This window comes from Macaca nemestrina, chromosome 9 (genome assembly GCF_043159975.1).
Source record: "Macaca nemestrina isolate mMacNem1 chromosome 9, mMacNem.hap1, whole genome shotgun sequence".
NCBI lineage: Eukaryota > Metazoa > Chordata > Mammalia > Primates > Cercopithecidae > Macaca > Macaca nemestrina.
In genome coordinates, this window is record NC_092133.1 from 42,330,771 (window position 1) to 42,348,947 (window position 18,177).

Below are 18,177 nucleotides of genomic sequence, written 5' to 3' on the forward strand. Positions count from 1 at the left end.
CCATGCTTATCAGTTCGGACAATGGTTGGACCCCTCCAAAAATCCAAGTTCCCAGATGCCAACCAAGGGCCAACCTTGTAAGCAGGCCTTCCTCAGAATAGCTGTCTTAGGCCTATTATGTTAATTCTTTTCTGCATATAATCAATGCTTTTTTTTTTTTTTTTTTTTTTTTTGAGACAGAGTCTTGCTCTGTCACCCAGCCTGGAGTTCAGTGGCATGATCTTGGCTCACTGCAACTTCCACCTCCTGGGTTCAACCGATTCTTGTGCTTCAGCCTCCTAAGTAGCTGGGATTACAGGTGTGCGCCACCATGCCTGTCTCATTTTTGTATTTTTTGTAGAGATGGGGTTTCGCCATGTAGGCCAGGCTGGTCTTGAACTCCTGGCCTCAAGTGATTCACCCACCTTGGCCTCCCAAAGTCCTGGGATTACAGGTGTAATCCCAGCACCCGGCGTGCATACAATCAATTTTATGTCTGACACTTGCTTACTCAGCCTCCCTTGCAGCTATGAGTGGCCGCATGACTCAACCGTAGCCAATAAATTCTAAGGGGAAAGTGTTGTGATAATATCTGGAATCCTGGCCGCCATCTTATGACAAGTGCAAGGACAAAACCTCAATATATCAAAGGCAGCATATGGGAAGGTGAAAAGAAATGAGGTCTTTGATAATATCTTTAAGTCAATGCACCATTCCAGGGACAAAATATTGCCACACTTTTTTGTTGTTGTTATGTGAGATAATTAAATGTATTTATTGCTTGAGTAATTTTGAGTGGGGTTAAGTTGAATGCAGGTCAGGTGCACTCCTGACATGATGTGTTCCTCTCTGTTATGGGCTGCCTTGTGGCCCCTTCCCCCAAAATTGGTATGTTGAAGCCGTAACTTCCAGTATCTCTGAATGTGACTGTATTTGGAGATCGGGCCTTTAAAGTGGTAATTAAGTGAAAATGAGGCTGTTGGGGTAGGGCTCTACTCCAATCTGACTAATGCCCTTATAAGGAAAGAAAATTGGGACCCACACATGTGCATTCTCAGAGCAAAGACCCTGTGAGGGCACAGCAAGAAGGAGGCCATCTACAAGCCAAGGCAAGAGACTCATTAAAAACCAAACCTGCCAACACCTTCATCTTAGACTTCTCACCTCCAGAACTGTAAGAAAATCAACTTCTGTTGTTTAAGACACCCAGTTTGTGGCATTTTATTTTGTCAGTTCTAGCAACCTAATGTGCTCTCCATGTGTAGATACGGAAAGGGCAAACATAGCAAATTATAACTGACAAAAGTGGAAACATTAGATGAAATGGTCAGATCTGGTGGTCACATATGACACCCAGGCAAGAAAAGGATCCAAGCTGGGGAGCCAAGAGAATGGACTGGCCAAATGCCCCCAGAGGAGAGCTGGCTGCACCCACTCAATCTCTCATCTTCCAGAGGCTAAAGCTTCTACACAACTGTACTAATTATGATGAGATAGTAAAGAGATAGCAGGTTCAGGGGTGTCCAGTCTTTCGGTTGCCCTGAGTCACATTGGAAAAGAAGAATTGTCTTGGGCCACACATAAAATGCACTAACTAATGATAGCTGATGAACTAAAAAAATATATTGCCAAAAAGATCTCATAATGTTTTCAGAAAGTTTACATTCAAAGCCATCCCGGGCCGCATGCAGCCTGTAGGCTGTGGACTGGACAAGCTTGAGGTAAATGGTAAATGGAGATAGGATATCTGGTGACCATAGTTAATACACAAAAGAGAGGAGGGGGAGGCCCTGGTGAAGGGACAAAGGCAGAGAGAAGAAAAAGTCTGTATTCCTGGAAATGTTGATAAACCAGATTCCTCTTTGTGTCACTGGGGCTTGGACAAGCCACGGCAGGTTATGGGCTTTCTGTGGAGGCATGGTTGTAAGGCGAGAATCAAGGGAAAGCAGTTACTGCTGTGTGGCTTCTGACTCATTACTAGGGAAGATGGCCAATTTCATGTGGGCTGCCTTGGATATGTCCCTGGTCAGACCTGAGTTGGTCCTACTAATTTGGGGCTTTTTGAAGGACACTATGTGGTCCCACATATTGGCTAAGGTGTGAGTGAGGCAGAGTAGCCGCAAAACCAACTCAGATTAATTGAAGCAAAAAAGAGGAATTTATTGTCTTATGTAACTAGCAAGTTACTGGATCAAGGGGCTCATCCAGGTTGGTTTTCTTCCTCTGCCTCTCTGCTTGTCTTGCCTCTCTATGGCTTCATTCCTTTGACTGGCTCTGCCTCCATGACTGTAAAGAAAGCTGCTGGTACTCCTGCCAAAAGTGTGTAAATGGAATCTAACCATGAGGAAGAACCAACAAACCTACACCAAGAAACATTTTACAGAACAACTGGCCTTTCTTTTTAAAAAAATGTCAATGTCGTAAAAGAAAGGCTAAAGTGCTCTTCAAATTAAATAAGACTAAAGAGATAGGAAAACTGAGTGCAATATGCCATCGTGGATCCTGGATGAGATAGATGGGGAAAAATTCATTATAGCAGACATTATTAAGACCATTAGTAGAACTTTAAAATGTACTGTATATTAGATAAGAAAATTGTTTCGATGTCAAATTTCCTGAATTTGGTCATTGTATTGTGATTATGTAAAAGAGTATTCTTGTTCCTAAGACGTAAATGCAAAGTATTTAAGGATAAAGGATCATGATGTCTACAATGTGCTCTCAAATAGCTCAATCATGACAACAAAAATCCTGTACTACATAATGTAATAAGGTAAAATGAACAGAGAAGGTGAGACAGAGAAAGTGATTGATAAAGCAAATATAGCCAAATGTTAATCTAGGTGAAGGGCATACTAAAATCATTCTATGATTATTGCTACTTTTTCATGGTTGAATATTTATTTATTTATTTTTTGAGATGGAATCTCACTCTGTCACCCACACTGGAGTGCAGTGGCGTGATCTCAACTCACTGCAACTTCTGCCTCCTCGGTTCAAGTAATTCTCCTGCCTCAGCCTCCCGAATAGCTGGGATTACAGGCACCACCACCATGCCCACCTAATTTTTGTATTTTTTTTTTTCTTTTTAGTAGAGGCAGGGTTTCACCATGTTGGCCAGGCTGGTCTCAAACTCCTGACCTCTAGTGATCCGTCTGCCTCAGCCTCCCAAAGTGCTGGGATTACAGGCACAAGCCACTCTGCCTGGACTTCATGGTTGAATTATTTTAAATTTAAATTTATTTTAAAAAGGTGTTGATGGCAGACCTCTGTCTCTTACCATCCATGTATCAATCTCAGCGAAGAGTCTAATTGGTTAGCCTGGAACATGTGGTATTTCTTTTTTTTTTTTTTTTGAGACAGAGTCTTGCTCTGTCACCCAGGCTGGAGTGCAGTGGCACGATCTTGGCTCACTGCAAGCTCCGCCTTCTGGGTTCACGTCATTCTCCTGCCTCAGCCTCCCAAGTAGCTGGGACTACAGGCGCCCACCGCCACGCCCGGCTAATTTTTTACATTTTTAGCAGAGATGGGGTTTTACCATGCTAGCCAGGTTGGTCTCGATCTCCTGACCTCGTGATCCGCCCGCCTCGGCCTCCCAAAGTGCTGAGATTACAGGCGTGAGCCACCGTGCCCAGCCATGTGGTCTTTCATCAAGAGGCAGGGTTAGACACTGTGACTGACAGCCTGGGCTCACCAGGTATCATATGAATTGGAGAGGAGCTCCCCAAAGAATCACAACCTCTCTAAGTCTTTTCTGTTATAGCTCCTAGTCTCCCAGATCCTCCTCTGCTGGTCACCCAATGCCCACATGCCACCTGGCTCCATCTTCCCAAGCCATCCCTTCCTTCAAAATGGCACCAGACAAAGACAGATTTTTCTCAACAAATAGCTCCACATTTGAGCCTTTTTATGATTCCTTTCTCCCCTCAACATTCTCATCTGGACCCAAATTCCTCTTGGTCCTACTTTCTTTTAGCTCATTGATAAAGGAATCTGTGTTCATGTGAAAAGTGTTACCAAGAGTTACCTTTGTGCTCTTACCTTGAGTTTACAGATCCATATTTTAACTGGTCTTTAATCCAGGGAAGAGAAGCCAATGGCAAGAGTTTCACACACAGAAGCAGTCCAAGGAGATGAATGATTTGGGGCAGGTGGGCTTCTGGCTTCTTTTGCATCTTTCTGTGTTGGTGGCTTTTTCCTTTATCTCAGGCCAGAGTTTCTGACAGGGAGGCCGACCGCTGTCCCTCTTGGTTGGAGAAAGCCAGAGTAGCCAAAAGGAACTAGGCCAGAGTCACTTCATTTCCTATCAAGCAATTTTGACAACTGATTTGTTCCCAACCAGTAAAGCAGAGTTAGCAATGAGGTTGCTGGGACTCAGTCAGTGTGGTCTTGGCATGGCTACCTCTGCATTCAGCCTTTTGAAAACAAGGCAAGATTTAGGGAGTCCGTTTGCGGAGGGTGAAACTCATAAGGCTAAATGAAGAAAATTCGTTCATTTATTGTATATTAATCCATTTATTTATGAAAGATTGAATTGCATAGTTTTTAAGGTAGGCCCACATGTACATTCTTGAAGGTTATTCTGTGTGTTCTGCACAACACCAGGGTGCTGTTCACAAGGATTATACAGAGCTGCCCTAAGTGAGGGGCACTTGCTCTGAGATTGCGTTTCCTGGTTTACAATTCGTCTCCACCACCTCCAACTGTGTGGCTGTAGGCTAGATTCTTCCCTGAGCCTGTTACCCTCAGGGAAGTGAGGATGATCCCTGCCTCAGAGGGTTGGTATGAGGATTAAGTGAGTGAATGCATTCCAAGTACTCTGGAACACATTCAATAGCATTATGATTACCCATTACATTAAATTAAAGGGTTGGTAGAATACTCTTGGGAAGCCATCTGGGTGTAGGGCCTTTGTATGTGTGTGTGAGAGAATGGGTGGGTAGGTTTTTCCCGGACATTTAAAGTCAAATCCCAGACAGCATCTTCTTTCACTCATAATATATGCAATATATGCATGTATATTGCAAATATTTCAATATATGCCTGTAATAGAAAAGAAAAAAAGCAAAACCCACCAATAAAGAATGCCATTATTATTATATATAATTAATAATTCCTAAATACCACTAATATCAAGTCCTTATTCAAATTTCCCTGTCTGTCTCCATTTTTTGTATCCAAAACGTGTTTATTGGGATTGTTTCCCACTCTCGTTGACGCAGGTGCCTTCAGTGCTGCTGTCAGAGGAGCATCCTTCTGTGAGCCTTGGTTTTCCTTCTGCAAACTGGCTAAGAGCTGCAGAGCACTCGACACCCAGAACCACAGTGTGTGCGTGGCTGAAGGCCGAGGCGACTGTGTCGCATCCTGGGCATTTTACATCTATGCTGTAGGGATTGGGGCTTTACCCTGGGCGCTTCTTGGGTTCCTTCTTCTCTACCTGAGAGGGATGAAGGTGATCTTTTTCAAGAGGCTTATTCTCGTGGAGACATCATAGCTTGAAAGCTCAGTTACTTTTTTTTTTTATTATTATACTTTAAGTTCTAGGGTACATGTACACAACATGCAGGTTTGTTACATATGTATACATGTGCCATGTTGGTGTGCTGCACCCATCAACTCGTCAACACCCATCAACTCGTCATTTACATCAGGTATAACTCCCAATGCAATCCCTCCCCCCTCCCCCCTCCCCATAATAGGCCCCAGTGTGTGATGTTCCCCTTCCCGAGTCCAAGTGATCTCATTGATCAATTCCCACCTATGAGTGAGAACATGCGGTGTTTGGTTTTCTGTTCTTGTGATAGTTTGCTGAGAATGATGGTTTCCAGCTGCATCCATGTCCCCACAAAGGACACAAACTCATCTTTTTTATGGCTGCATTGTATTCCATGGTGATATGTGCCATATTGTCTTAATCCAGTCTGTCACTGATGGACATTTGGGTTGATTCCAAGTCTTTGCTATTGTGAATAGTGCCGCAATAAACATAAGTGTGCATGTGTCTTTATAGCAGCATGATTTATAATCCTTTGGGTATATACCCAGTAATGTGATGGCTGGGTCATATGGTATTTCTAGTTCTAGATCCTTGAGGAATAGCCATACTGTTTTCCACAATGGTTGAACTAGTTTACAGTCCCACAAACAGTGTAAAAGTATTCCTGTTTCTCCATATCCTTTCCAGCACCTGTTGTTTCCTGACTTTTTAATGATTGCCATTCTAACTGGTGTGAGATAGTATCTCATTGTGGTTTTGATTTGCATTTCTCTGATGGCCAGTGATGATGAGCATTTTTTCATGTGTCTGTTGGCTGCATAAATATCTTCTTTTGAGAAATGTCTGTTCATATCCTTTGCCCACTTTTCTATGGGGTTGTTTGTTTTTTTCTTGTAAATTTGTTTGAGTTCTTTGTAGGTTCTGGATATTAACCCTTTGTCAGATGAGTAGATTGCAAAAATTTTCTCCCATTCTGTAGGTTGCCTGTTCACTCTGATGGTAGTTTCTTTTGCTGTGCAGAAGCTCCTTAGTTTAATTAGATCCCATTAGTTTTCAAATCAGAATCAAAATCAAGTCCACACGTTGTATCTATTTTGTATTTTTTCCCTATTCACTTTCAATCGATGATTATCTCCTTTTCTCTGATCTTTTTCCATGAATCATTTGTCCTATAACATTTCTCCCTTCTGAATTTGGCTGATTGCTTTCCCACAGTGTTGTGTAATTTATCCTCTATCTTCTGCATACCCTGCAAATTGATCCCTTAGATTCATATTTTTGATTAATTTTTTGTGTGAAAATACTTCAAAGGTAGTGCTGCGTTATATCAGCAGGCACATAATATCTGGTTGTTTTATTTTTGGCACATGATTAGTGGGTTCAGATATTGCCAACCTGATCTCTTTGTTTAAAGTTCATAAAAAACATTCAGCCACTGAAGATTGTTCTCTAGATCATTTAATTAGACGTTACACAATGGTGACTTTCTTCTTTCATTAATAAAATGTTTATGTGTATTTTCCACATTTATGATTTTTTTTTCCTTTTTTTGAGATGGAGTCTCACTCTGTCACCCAGGCTGGAGGGCAGTGGCGTGATCTCAACTCACTGCAACTTCTGCCTCCTCAGTTCAAGTGATTCTCCTGCCTCAGTCTCCCAAATAGCTGGGATTACAGGCATGCACCACCGGGCCCAGCTAATTTTTGTATTTTTTTAGTAGAGATGGGTTTTTGCTATGTTGGCCAGGCTGACATTGAACTCCTGATCTGCCCTTCCTTGGTCTCCCAAAGTGCTGGGATTACAGGCGTGAGCCACTGTGCCCATCCCGGTTTACTTTTATAACTTAGTTTAACATTCTTAATCTTCCACTTATAGTTTTCTATTCTTAATTCTTAATCCTCCATTATAGAGTCCCTATTAATTTCCAAATGTGAGCAATAATAAAATCAATGTATTTCAATGTATTCCTTTTCCTTTATAAACTTCTCATTCTCTTTTACCACCTAATTTTAGTCAAACATATTATTATTCTTAGTTTTTAATCTTTGTGCTGTGAAATGTGCTTTACCTGTCTCTCTTCCTTGGCTTGTCAGCTTTTAATGACATCCTTTGACTCATTGTATTGTAAAGAAAAGGGCATCTGTGTATTTCTCTATTACCTACCACGTTGCTTTCCCTTTTCTCTCCTTTGGTTAGTTATATCTTTTCTACATTGTTGGAACATATAGTGTTTGCCTTCTTTTCTGTCAGCTTAATCCCCACATGTGTTTTCTTCATAGACCTGTGGTTAAATGAAATCTACTAATTCACTGCCAGTCCTTTTATACAATTTTTGTGTTCACTGTGTGATTCACATGAGTTAGTCCTCCAGTATGTTCCTCAAGGGGGCTCATGAGAACAATATTTCCTTTTTTTACATGTTCAAAACCACTTGACTGTTAGCTTTTTAACTGAAAAATAATTTGGTTGGTACGAAGGAATCACATTTTGAGTTCTTTCCCTCCCTCCCTCCCTCCCTCCTTTCCTTCCTTCCTTCCTTCCTTCTCCCTTCCTTCTTTCCTTCCTTCCTTCTCCCTTCCTTCTTTCCTTCCTTCCTTCCTTCCTTCCTTCCTTCCTTCCTTCCTTCCTTCCTTCCTTCCTTCCTTCCTTCTCCTTCCTTTCTTCCTTCCTTCCTTCCTTCCTTCTCCTTCCTTCCTTCCTTCCTTCCTTCCTTCCTTCCTTCCTTCCTTCCTTCCTTCCTTCCTTCCTTCCTTCCTTCCTCCCTCCCTCCCTTCCTTCCTTTCCTATATCCCTTCATTTCTCAAAACACTACTTGTACAGGGCTCTCTCATTTAGGGGAAATTGGAAGCAGGGGTGGTATGGGCAGAGAACTCACTGAACTATAGCAACATGCAGCACACAAACACATTGTGGTTCTTTATTATTATTATTTGGGACAGTGTCTTGCTCTGTCACCCAGGCTGGAATGCAATGGCACAATCATAACTCATTGCAGCCTTGATTTCCTGGCCTCAAGCAATCCTCCTGCCTCAGCCTCCAGAGTAGCTGGGACTACAGGTTCATGTCACCATGCCCAGCTAATTTTTAAAGAAATTTTGTGTGGAGCTGGAATCTCACTATGTTGTGAGTTGGGGTCTCGCTAGCTTGCCCAGGCTAGTGTCAAACACCTGGCCTCAAGCAGTTCTCCCATTCGGCATCCCAAAGTGCTGGAATTAAGGCATGAGCCACCATCACCCAGCCACATCCTGCTTCTTAAATGTCCCTCTAACACCCTGTCACTTGAGACTTTTCACTGCTCTTTGCTACACCTAGGAACCCTGACCTCTTGTCATCTTGTCGGGTCCCCCATCTTCCCCTTGCAGCAATGTCTCCCCATTCCCGTGCTCCTCATTGCCTTCCTCTGGGATTGCCCATGGAAACTTCAGCGTCTTACATCATTAGGCAAAGAACCTAGATCCTTAAGTCTGACTACCCTGCCTCAGCACCGTGCTCTACGACTTCTTACTGCTGTGAAATGTCTCATCAGAGTGTTTTGTTAAAGTCAGAGCTCCTCACTTCTCCAAACTCCCATTTCTATATCCTCTATTGCTCTGCCAGTGTCCTATTCCAGGCCAGCACAATTGTTCACCTGGCCCATTGCAGTGGTCTTATACCTGCCTCCTGGATGCCATGCTTGGCTTTCTTCAGCCCATACTGTCCAGCCAGAGTGTTCTTTCCAAGACGATCATGTCATCACACCACTTCCCTGCTAAAAATGCATCAGTGGGGCTGGGCGTGGTGGCTCACGCCTGTAATCCCAGCACTTTGGGAGGTTGAGGAGGGAGGATCACTTGAGGTTAGGAGTTTGAGACCAGCCTGGCTAACATGGTGAAACCCCATCTCTACTAAAAATACGAAAGTTAGCTAGGCATGGTGGCGGGTGCCTGTAATCCAGGTACTTGGGAGGCTCAGGCAGGAGAACTGTTTGAACCTGGGAAGTGGAGGTTGCAGTGAGCTGAGATCGTGCCACTGCACTCCAGCCTGGGTGATAGAGTGAGACTCTGTCACATAAAAAATAAAAATAAATAAAAAATAAAAATAACAAATAAAAAAAAATAAAAATAAAAATAAAAAAAATCAGTGGTACCCGAGTGTCTTTCAGATAAGAGCCCAAACCCTCAATGTGCTCCCAAGGAAGTCTCTGCCTGAGTCCAGCCCTGCCTGCTCCGCATCCTCATCTCATCTGGGCTCTCTCTTGCTCTTGCCATCCATGCTGATTTTCCTTTCGCTCCAGTGGCCCCGGTTGTCTCTAATGGCCAGACCAGACCAGGGGCTGGTGGCTGTGCTGTCTCCCACCAGCTCTTTCCTCCTTCCTTTCCTCTGGCTACCTCCCACTCCCCCTTCAAGTGTCTGCTTCAGGATAACATCCCTCACCTCTCTGCGTTCCCTGTACTTTCCTCTCCGGGTGCAGCACTTACAACACTTGCAGTTTTTGTCTAATGTCTGCTTCCTCTGCTAGTGTGTCAGCTCTGTGAGGGAGAGACTGTTCAATAAGACTGTTACTGTCTTGTTTATGACTCTATCTCCAACTCCTGATACAGCATCTGGCACAAATACTCAGTAAGTAATTATAAATGGAATTGAACATCTAAAAGAATGCTGTGACTGCCCACTGGTGCCATGGACACTGATGATAATGAGAAAATCCCAGTAACTGAAAAATGGAGTCATCACTTTTTTAATGAAATCAATAATGCTGCATTAGGCTGGGCGTGGTGGCTCACCCCTATAATCCCAGTACTTTGGGAGGCCGAGGAGGGTGGATCACCTGAGGTCAGGAGTTCGAGACCAGCCTGGCCAACATGGTGAAACTCCATCTCTATTAAAAATACAAAAATTAGCTGGATGTGGTTGTGGGCACCTGTAATCTCAGCTACTTGGGAGGCTAACGCAGGAGAATGGCTTGAACTTGGGGGGTGGAGGTTGTGGTGAGCCATACCACTGCACTCCAGCCTGGGTGACAGAGTGAAACGTCATCTCATAAATAAATAAATGCTGCATTACGTTCAAATGCAGGTGCCAGGATCCTGCCATTTCAAAGGGGAAAAAGAAAAAAAAAAGTGCATTCAAAGCTGCCCAGCTGGTGCTTACAGAAACACTAATCTGAGATGTTTCTTTCTCTACCAGGGGAAAATATTTTTTAAGCCACAGTTCCAGAATTATATAGTTGCATGCAAAATGCCTCAGCTCCTGCTGATGAAGTGATTTCCGCAGAGAGCTGACTGCCTTCCAAGAGGAAGGAAGTGCTCCGGAGATGCCTCTGAAAAAGATGAAAGAATTTCCAAAATAGCAGCTTAATGTTGTACCACATATGGGATTTTCAAATTTACAGCTGGTTAGGAAATCATTTCCGGCTTCAAACCATTTGAGTTACTGTCTCCATGGCTTCAAGCACCCAGAACTTCGTTTGTCTCCTTGTTGCCAGGGGTTTCTCCGCCTTTTTCCTCCCCCGGCTGCCCCTTCCTGTTGATTATTTTCAGTTGTGTGATACTAGCATTTGACTAAGTGTCCACATAGAATATAAGCTCCATGGAGGTGGTGTCACATTGGGATTTTGTCCCTTTGGGTGAAAATAGCTGGATCTTAATATATATTCTTGAATTAATGAGTTCCTGATCAAAAGGTTATATACTAATCAAAAAAACATGAGAAAGAATCACCCATTGATATAAAAAGAACACTAATGTCAACCTAAACCCTTCATTTAAATACACTCACTCATGCCCATATGACACACACACCCTGTTCCAGTTAATGGTGCTGCTTAACAAACCACCCCAAAACTTAGTGGCTTAAAACGACAGCCTTTTTTTATTATGGTCATAGATTCTATGGGTCAGGAATTTAGGGCACAAAGGGTGTGGCATGCCTCTGCTGCATGACATCCAGGACTTCAGCTGGGAAGACTCAGAGGCTTGAGTGACTCGACAGGTGGGGCTGGAATCATCCTGAGGCTTCTAGGCTGCTATGACTTGAAGACCAGGACTGCTGACGAGAGTATCTACGTGTGACCTCTCTGTGTGGCTTGGGCTTCCTCCTAGCATGGCAGCCTCAGGGTAGCTGGACTTCTTACATGGTTGGAACTGTTCCAGTAGCAAGATAGAAGCTGTGTCACTTTTTATGACTCAGCCCCAGATGTCACACCGGTCATTTCCTGCTATACTCTGTTAGTCAAATCAGTTCCAGGGCCACTGACATTCAAAGGGAAGGGAAATTGACGCTGCCTCCCAGTGAGGTCATGACAAGGTCACATTGTAGAAGAGAATGTGGGTTGGGTGATATTTTTGTAGCCATCTTTGGAAAATACAATCTGGCCCACTCTCTCAAGCTTCACCTGCTGATAGGTGGGTAACCAACTTCCACGGGTCGGACACTGGGGGATGAGACATTCAAATCACCTAAATCACCTGCAGTCAAGGTAATGCCAGGCTCATTCTGAATCTCTGTGGGGTGTGGGGAGGGTTATGTTTTTCTTTTCAAGAAAGAGTCCTTGTCTTTTTCTTCTTAATCATGATTGATTTTGGCTTAGAAAATGATGTTTTTAATGCAAATATGTAGGCAAGATGAAACCAACATTTCCCACCTGTGTTATTTACTAAGACTTTAATAAATGTACTGATATGGTTTGGCTGTGTCCTCACCCAAATCTACTCTTGAAAGGTAACTCCACAGTTCCCACGTGTTGTGCGAGGAACCCAGTGGGAGGTGATTGAATTATGGGGGCAGGTCTTTCCTGTGCTGTTCTTGTGCTAGTGAATGAGTCTCACAAGATCTCACAAGATCTGTGAGACCAGGATCTGATGGATTTAAAAATGGGAGTTTCCCTACACAAGCTCTGTCTTTGCCTGCCACTGTCCATGTAAGATGACTTGCTCCTGCTTGCCTTCCACCATGATTGTGAGGCCTCCCCAGCCACTTGAAACTGTAACTCCGTTAAACCTCTTTCTTTTGTAAGTTGCCCAGTCTCAGGTATATCTTTATCAGCAGCGTGAAAACAGACTGATACATGCACCTTGGGGAAAAAGGGTAAAAAGTTTGGAAAAAGTTTTATAAATGATATTTTCCCCTTAGAAATTAATGCATGTTATTGTCATAAAGACTCTAAGTAGTCTGGCAGTAAAGAACTCTTTCAGTTTTATTTAATTTGGACACTGACTGGGTGGTCAACAAAATATTTATTTCTACTCCTGGCATGATCTCTGATGAACTGAGGCTTTCTGGGCCTTGATTTCTTCATCTATAAGGTGTGATTTGAATGTCTCTTTAGAATAATGTCCGTTGTAAAAGATGCCCAGTAAATGACAGCTCTTATTAGCATTATTAAGCTGTTCTGGCTTCTTTTTGCAGGAAATCAACTGCCCTTTCATTCTTCCTCAGGCCTTCACAATGAACAGAAAGCTGCAGTTTCCTCCTCTGTATTCTTTGTCCACTCCCACTCGCTTCATATGCCCCACTGACCCAGGTATGAGAAACCCGGCCTGCACCTTCTATAGCACCACAAGCCTAGACTGAGGAAAGATTCATAAACGCCACTCTTCTTCGAGTAGCCTACCTTCGCGAAGTCTCACCAAGTAAGTGGGACCATTTTGTGAAGACAAGACACCTAATGAAAGGAAACTGTAGAGTGGAAGGTGCTTAATTCCATCTGCTTCACATCCTCCCACCCCTACTCCTCAGGTCCCAGAGCACTTTCCCTGTCTCCTCTGAGCAGGAGATGCAGCCTCGGTATGCTCTGTCACAGCTGGGTTCATCCCCATCAAGGGGCCTTGGTTTTCCAGGGAAACAGGCAACCAGGGAGACTGCCACACACATAAACAATATGGCAGGGTGAGAGGAGGGTCTGCAGGGCACACCTGGAGCTGAGCTTTGGGGCTCGAGCTGATACATGGGGCTGGAGTAACAGTGCAGGAGAAAGAACACAAATCCGGCCCAGGATACCTGTCCAACTTTGTCCCTTCCTTGGTGTTGACCCAGAGCAAGTGTCTCGCCCTCACTGGGCCTCAGTTTTCCTCACCTTAAAATAGTGCTGGGGCAGGACTTTTACACACAGATAATGGATTGGTTTAACTTTTGAAAATAGTGTGGTATTACCTCCTAAAGCTGAGCATCTGCACACCCTATGACTCAGAAATTCCAAAAGATACCTACAAGAATGTGCAGAGCAGCACTTTTGTAATAGCACCAGACTGGAAATTATATGAATGTCCATTTACTGTGAATGGATAAATATGTTGTGCTATATTCAGACAGTAAAATACTATATAACAATGAAAAAGCTATGAGTTACAATTATAGGCAAGATCACTGGAAGAATCTCACAGACATGGTGTTGAGAAAAAAAGGTACAAATATTAATACTACATGATTCCATTTATATAAAGATCTTAACACAGAAAAATACCTCAATTTCATAAGGATGGATAGTTATCTTCGGGGTCTAGCATCTGCAAGGAAGTATAGTGGTGCTTGTAGGGTGATGTTCTGTTTCTTGATATGGGTGCTGGTTACTTTATTAAAAACTTACCAAACAAAAATGTTCTGGGTGATGTAGTGATTTAGTGGGAAAATCTCAGAAGTGGAAATTAGAGACCAGAGTCCTGTTCCCAGCTCCTCACTGATCATCTAATGACCTTGGGCAAGTTGCTTCCCTTCTTTGGGCCTCATTTTCTAACATTTGTAAAGTGAGAAAGTTGAGTTAGATGACATGAAAGGTCTGGTGGTCTCCAAGGCAGCTATCAGTTCCCTAAAACAACCCCAAATCAACCCACAGCAGAGTGCTTGTCATGCACACCACGCATCAAGACAATTCCCCTTCCAGATCACTGACCCTAAGCAACACCAATTTAGAAGACCTAGAGTGGTCACTGAAGGTCCATTTACTCTTGCCCATCAGTCACATGAGGTTGTTGTGAGGATCCAGTGTGACAGTGTATGGCAAAGATGCTGTGTAAACTGGACAGAGATTATTTATTATTGTGTCACTCTAACAGCTCTAAGGCAAGGTCATAGTCTAACTTGTCTTTAGCATGATTGAATTGAGGAGTGGGTGTACTACTGATGGTACCATTGATCACTTGAACTTGTAAACAGTCTATTGGGAAGAAAGTTTTAGACAAACAGCCTGGAATTCATGGGATGGAGATGGGTGTTGAAATCAGTTCAGTAAACAGAAATTTCCACAAAGCCTTTGCAACATTGGGCAGAATGTTCTCCCGATGAAAGGGAGCAGGTGGTTGTGGCTGTCTTGTCTGTGGTCCCTATGAGACCCTTATCTTGTGACCCCACGTAGAACATTTGGGATTTGGCCAGTGAGTGACACCTGCCAGTCAGCCCAGGCTGTGTGAGCTCCCATGCAGTGACAGTTGCTAATGTTTATTAAGTGCTTAATAAACATCAGGGCCTATGCTAGTGTCTCACAAGCTTGTTCCATTTAGCCCTCCTAATGGCTCTCTGAGTTGGGTCCTATTATCATTCCCATTGTATAAGTGAAGAAAGGGAAGGTCAGAAAGGGCAAATACTTTGCTAAGATTTGAATCTACATCTTCTGACTCCACAGCCCATGTCCTAGATCCTGCTGTAGTCCTTGGCCTCTGAGAGTTTACACTGTTGCCTCCGCCACGGAAATAATGCCTACTGAGCATCCACAAGGAGGCAAGCACCAAACACACAATCTCTAGGTCTTCAGGCCCTGTAAGTTTCAGGTGGGTATTGTTATCCTTGCTTTAGAGGTGAAACTGGGTCCAGAGATATTAACAAGTACAAAGTCACACACAGGAAGTGAACATTTTAAATCTGCTTGGCCTAGCCCAGGAGTTTTTGCTCTTCATCCCTCTGCCCTCCTGATCCTTCCTGAGCCTTCACTTAGAAATAATTGCTCCCTTCTTGGGCTCTGTGGCTCTTTTAATTTCTCCTACAGGGCACGCAGTCATGAACTGTATGTGAACATAAATCCTATCTCCCTACTAGGTGGAGAACTCTGAAAGAGTAAGGCTAGGGTTATTTCATCTTTGTGTTTTCTTTGTCCCCATGCCAAGGGAGCAGAGAAGACATGCTAAGTTGCGTGGGGTTCGGAGCTGGACTATAGAGAACCTGGTTGTAGAGTTCTTGGGAAGAATTTTGGGGGTTGAGACTATCAAGAAGGATCCTGAGATCTTATTGGCAGAGGGTAGTGAATTGGGACAAAGATCTCTGTTGGAGGGAGGGTAGTAGGAATTCTAGTGCTTTGGGGATTAACTGCCTGGACAAGTACTTTGGAAGAAATATGGAAAAGTAGTAGGGATGGGGGTGCAGGGAAAAGACATGGAAGAGGCTCGAACAGTTGATTCCAACCAAGTCATAGTGCGAGGGGCTTCCTAGAGACCCATCACTCTCACACTTTTTTCTCTTTGGACTGCCCTTTCAGAGACACCAGGAAGACCGTGGCTTCACCCCACTGTCACTCCTCTGTCCACATGGTTTTTCCTCAGTGCTGTGCAGAGGCTTGGCTGGAGGCTTCAGGCATACTGAGCAGAGGCAGAAGGTAGATCATGGAGAAAGAAAAGGCGGAGGCCATCCTAATCACGTGATGCAGCGCTGGCCACCCCACACTGGGGAGCCAGGGCTACAAAGCCGTCTGGCAAACTGTCTGGGGCCAGTAATGATACAACTGCAGGCCAAGCTGTTGCAAGTTGACATGGCTCCAAGAGATCTTGAAAAGAGGAAGAGCAGCTTTGTAAAGGTCAAGCTTCCTGGGGAAACAAGGTGGAGCCTAGTGAGGCCCTCGCCAGGTGTGTGATGGGGCAGGTCATGCTCTCCTCCCCTTAGGCTCTTCATGTAGCCTCACACTGAGGAGCTGGATTAGATGGAGGACTTCTTCTACTTATTAGGGCTCTAGAAGCTCTGAAGTTCTGCAAAGAGGCCATGAGAGAAGTGAGAAGCTGGGTGGTAGGAACCCTGAAACTCTCACCCTCATTTCAGTGAAGCAGCTCCTCTAAGCACCTGCTTTCTGTGCTTAGCTGATCCTGGAAAGACTTTCTTCCTGCCTGTGCCATCCATACAACTGACGTGAGGGCTGAGCAATCTTCCTCTCTCTTCTCCCTCTGTGGATAGTGCACGTGCACACAAAAATCACGGGAAATTTCACTCAGTTCTCTACTGTAGGCTCACAGTGATGTATTAGAAAGTTCAGCCAGGTACAGTGGCTCACGCCTGTAATCTCAGCACTTTGGGAGGCTGAGGTGGGCAGATCACCTGAGGTCAGGAATTTGAGACCAGCCTGGCCAACATGGTGAAACCCCGTCTACTAAAAATACAAAAATCAGCCAGGCGTGGTGGCCCGTGCCTATAATCCCAGCTACTTGGGAGGCTGAGACAGGAGAATCGCTTGAACCCGGGAGGCGGAGGTTGCAGTGAGCCAAGATCATACCATTGCACTCCAGCCTGGGCAACAAGAGCAAAACTCCATCTCAAAAAAGAAAAAAGAAAAGAAAAAAGAAAACTCACACTACAGAAAGGAATGAAAAGCTCTTTGTCTAGAGGCCTCATTTGAGGGCAGCTCCATCAGCATGGGGCCTGTCTGCAAGTGCACTGGGATGCCTCAGGTGAGTCAGCCAAGCAGTGTTCCCCAGGCTCCCGCTTGTCTTCTACACACCCTTCTCTGCACCTACTCAGGTCCCTGGATTAGTTTAGTTCCCCTTCGTAGTCCACTCCCCTAGACCAGGTCATCTTCAAGCCTTGGGAAGGGAAGGGAAGGGAAGGGAAAGCTGTGATGCTTCATCCCACTCCAGGGCTGGAGAGGAGGGGAAGGCTGGCAAGGTGGCTGGGGATCCAGGGAGCCACTTGCCTTTTTGTGTTTTCTCGCATATCCTGGATAGTTAAATGGAAAATCTGGTGCAGCAAAAGCAGTTACTTTCCTGAAAAGGTGACCAGATCTTTATGGGCTTTATTTGCCCTAAGATCATCCATCTCCTTTGCAATTTTGCTTACAAAGTTTCTGGTGGTGTGAATGTTCCCTCCTGGGTGGTCCCTGAGTTCTGACAGCCTAGTAGGTCTCTGGTTCTATGGGTTCCATCCTTCCTCGAAGCCAGCCTGTGATACTGGCCACAGTAAGAGAGGCAAGAAAGAGAAAGCCTTAAACATCAACTTTCAGTGGCACAGAAATGACTTCTCCATAGCCCCCTTGTATTTGCATATAGAAGCTCAGAAGGAACAAAATCATTCCATTGGAAAATAACACCTCCTGAAGTCCCAGACCTGGTCTTGTATCCTCCCAACACTCCAACGCTGCCATCGCAAATAGGATTTTAGGTGGAAGACCTGGGTGGGGACTGTCTCCCCATTTATGAAACACTGGCTTTTTAGCCAGTAGGGTAGTGGGGGGCCTCCTTTTCCAAGGCCTTCTCTGTGCTCTTGGGTGGGATGGAAGGACCAGCCCTTTGGTACAGAGATGATCTGATTGTTTCCCCCATCGTTGTGTCCTTGAAAGGTGGAACTGAGGAGAGCAAAACTCTAGACAGCTCTGGAGGAGATGCTCTGGCTATGAAAGGAGGCTGAATCTGAATAGGTGCTCTAGTTCTTATTCATTTCACCCCTGTAGAAGAAAGCACATGCTTCCAGCTTTCAAGAGAATGAAGCAGTGCAGTGGCTGGATCCATATGGTGTCACTGGGATTCGAGTTCTTTGGA

The 18,177-nt window shown here is 44.3% G+C and overlaps 1 long non-coding RNA gene across 2 annotated transcripts in view; it reads left to right on the forward strand.

The window, feature by feature from the left end:
- LOC105480382 (uncharacterized) overlaps positions 1 to 18,177 on the forward strand; it is a 94,592-nt gene that overhangs the window by 61,983 nt on the left and 14,432 nt on the right. The window contains exons 5-8 of one of the 2 annotated variants that reach the window (XR_011607747.1): positions 5,202 to 5,307; positions 12,893 to 13,086; positions 15,072 to 15,216; positions 15,918 to 17,094. This is a non-coding gene — a long non-coding RNA (uncharacterized lncRNA). The remainder of the gene's footprint in view (positions 1 to 5,201; positions 5,308 to 12,892; positions 13,087 to 15,071; positions 15,217 to 15,917; positions 17,095 to 18,177) is intronic. The other variant, XR_986443.3, reaches the window with a different exon arrangement.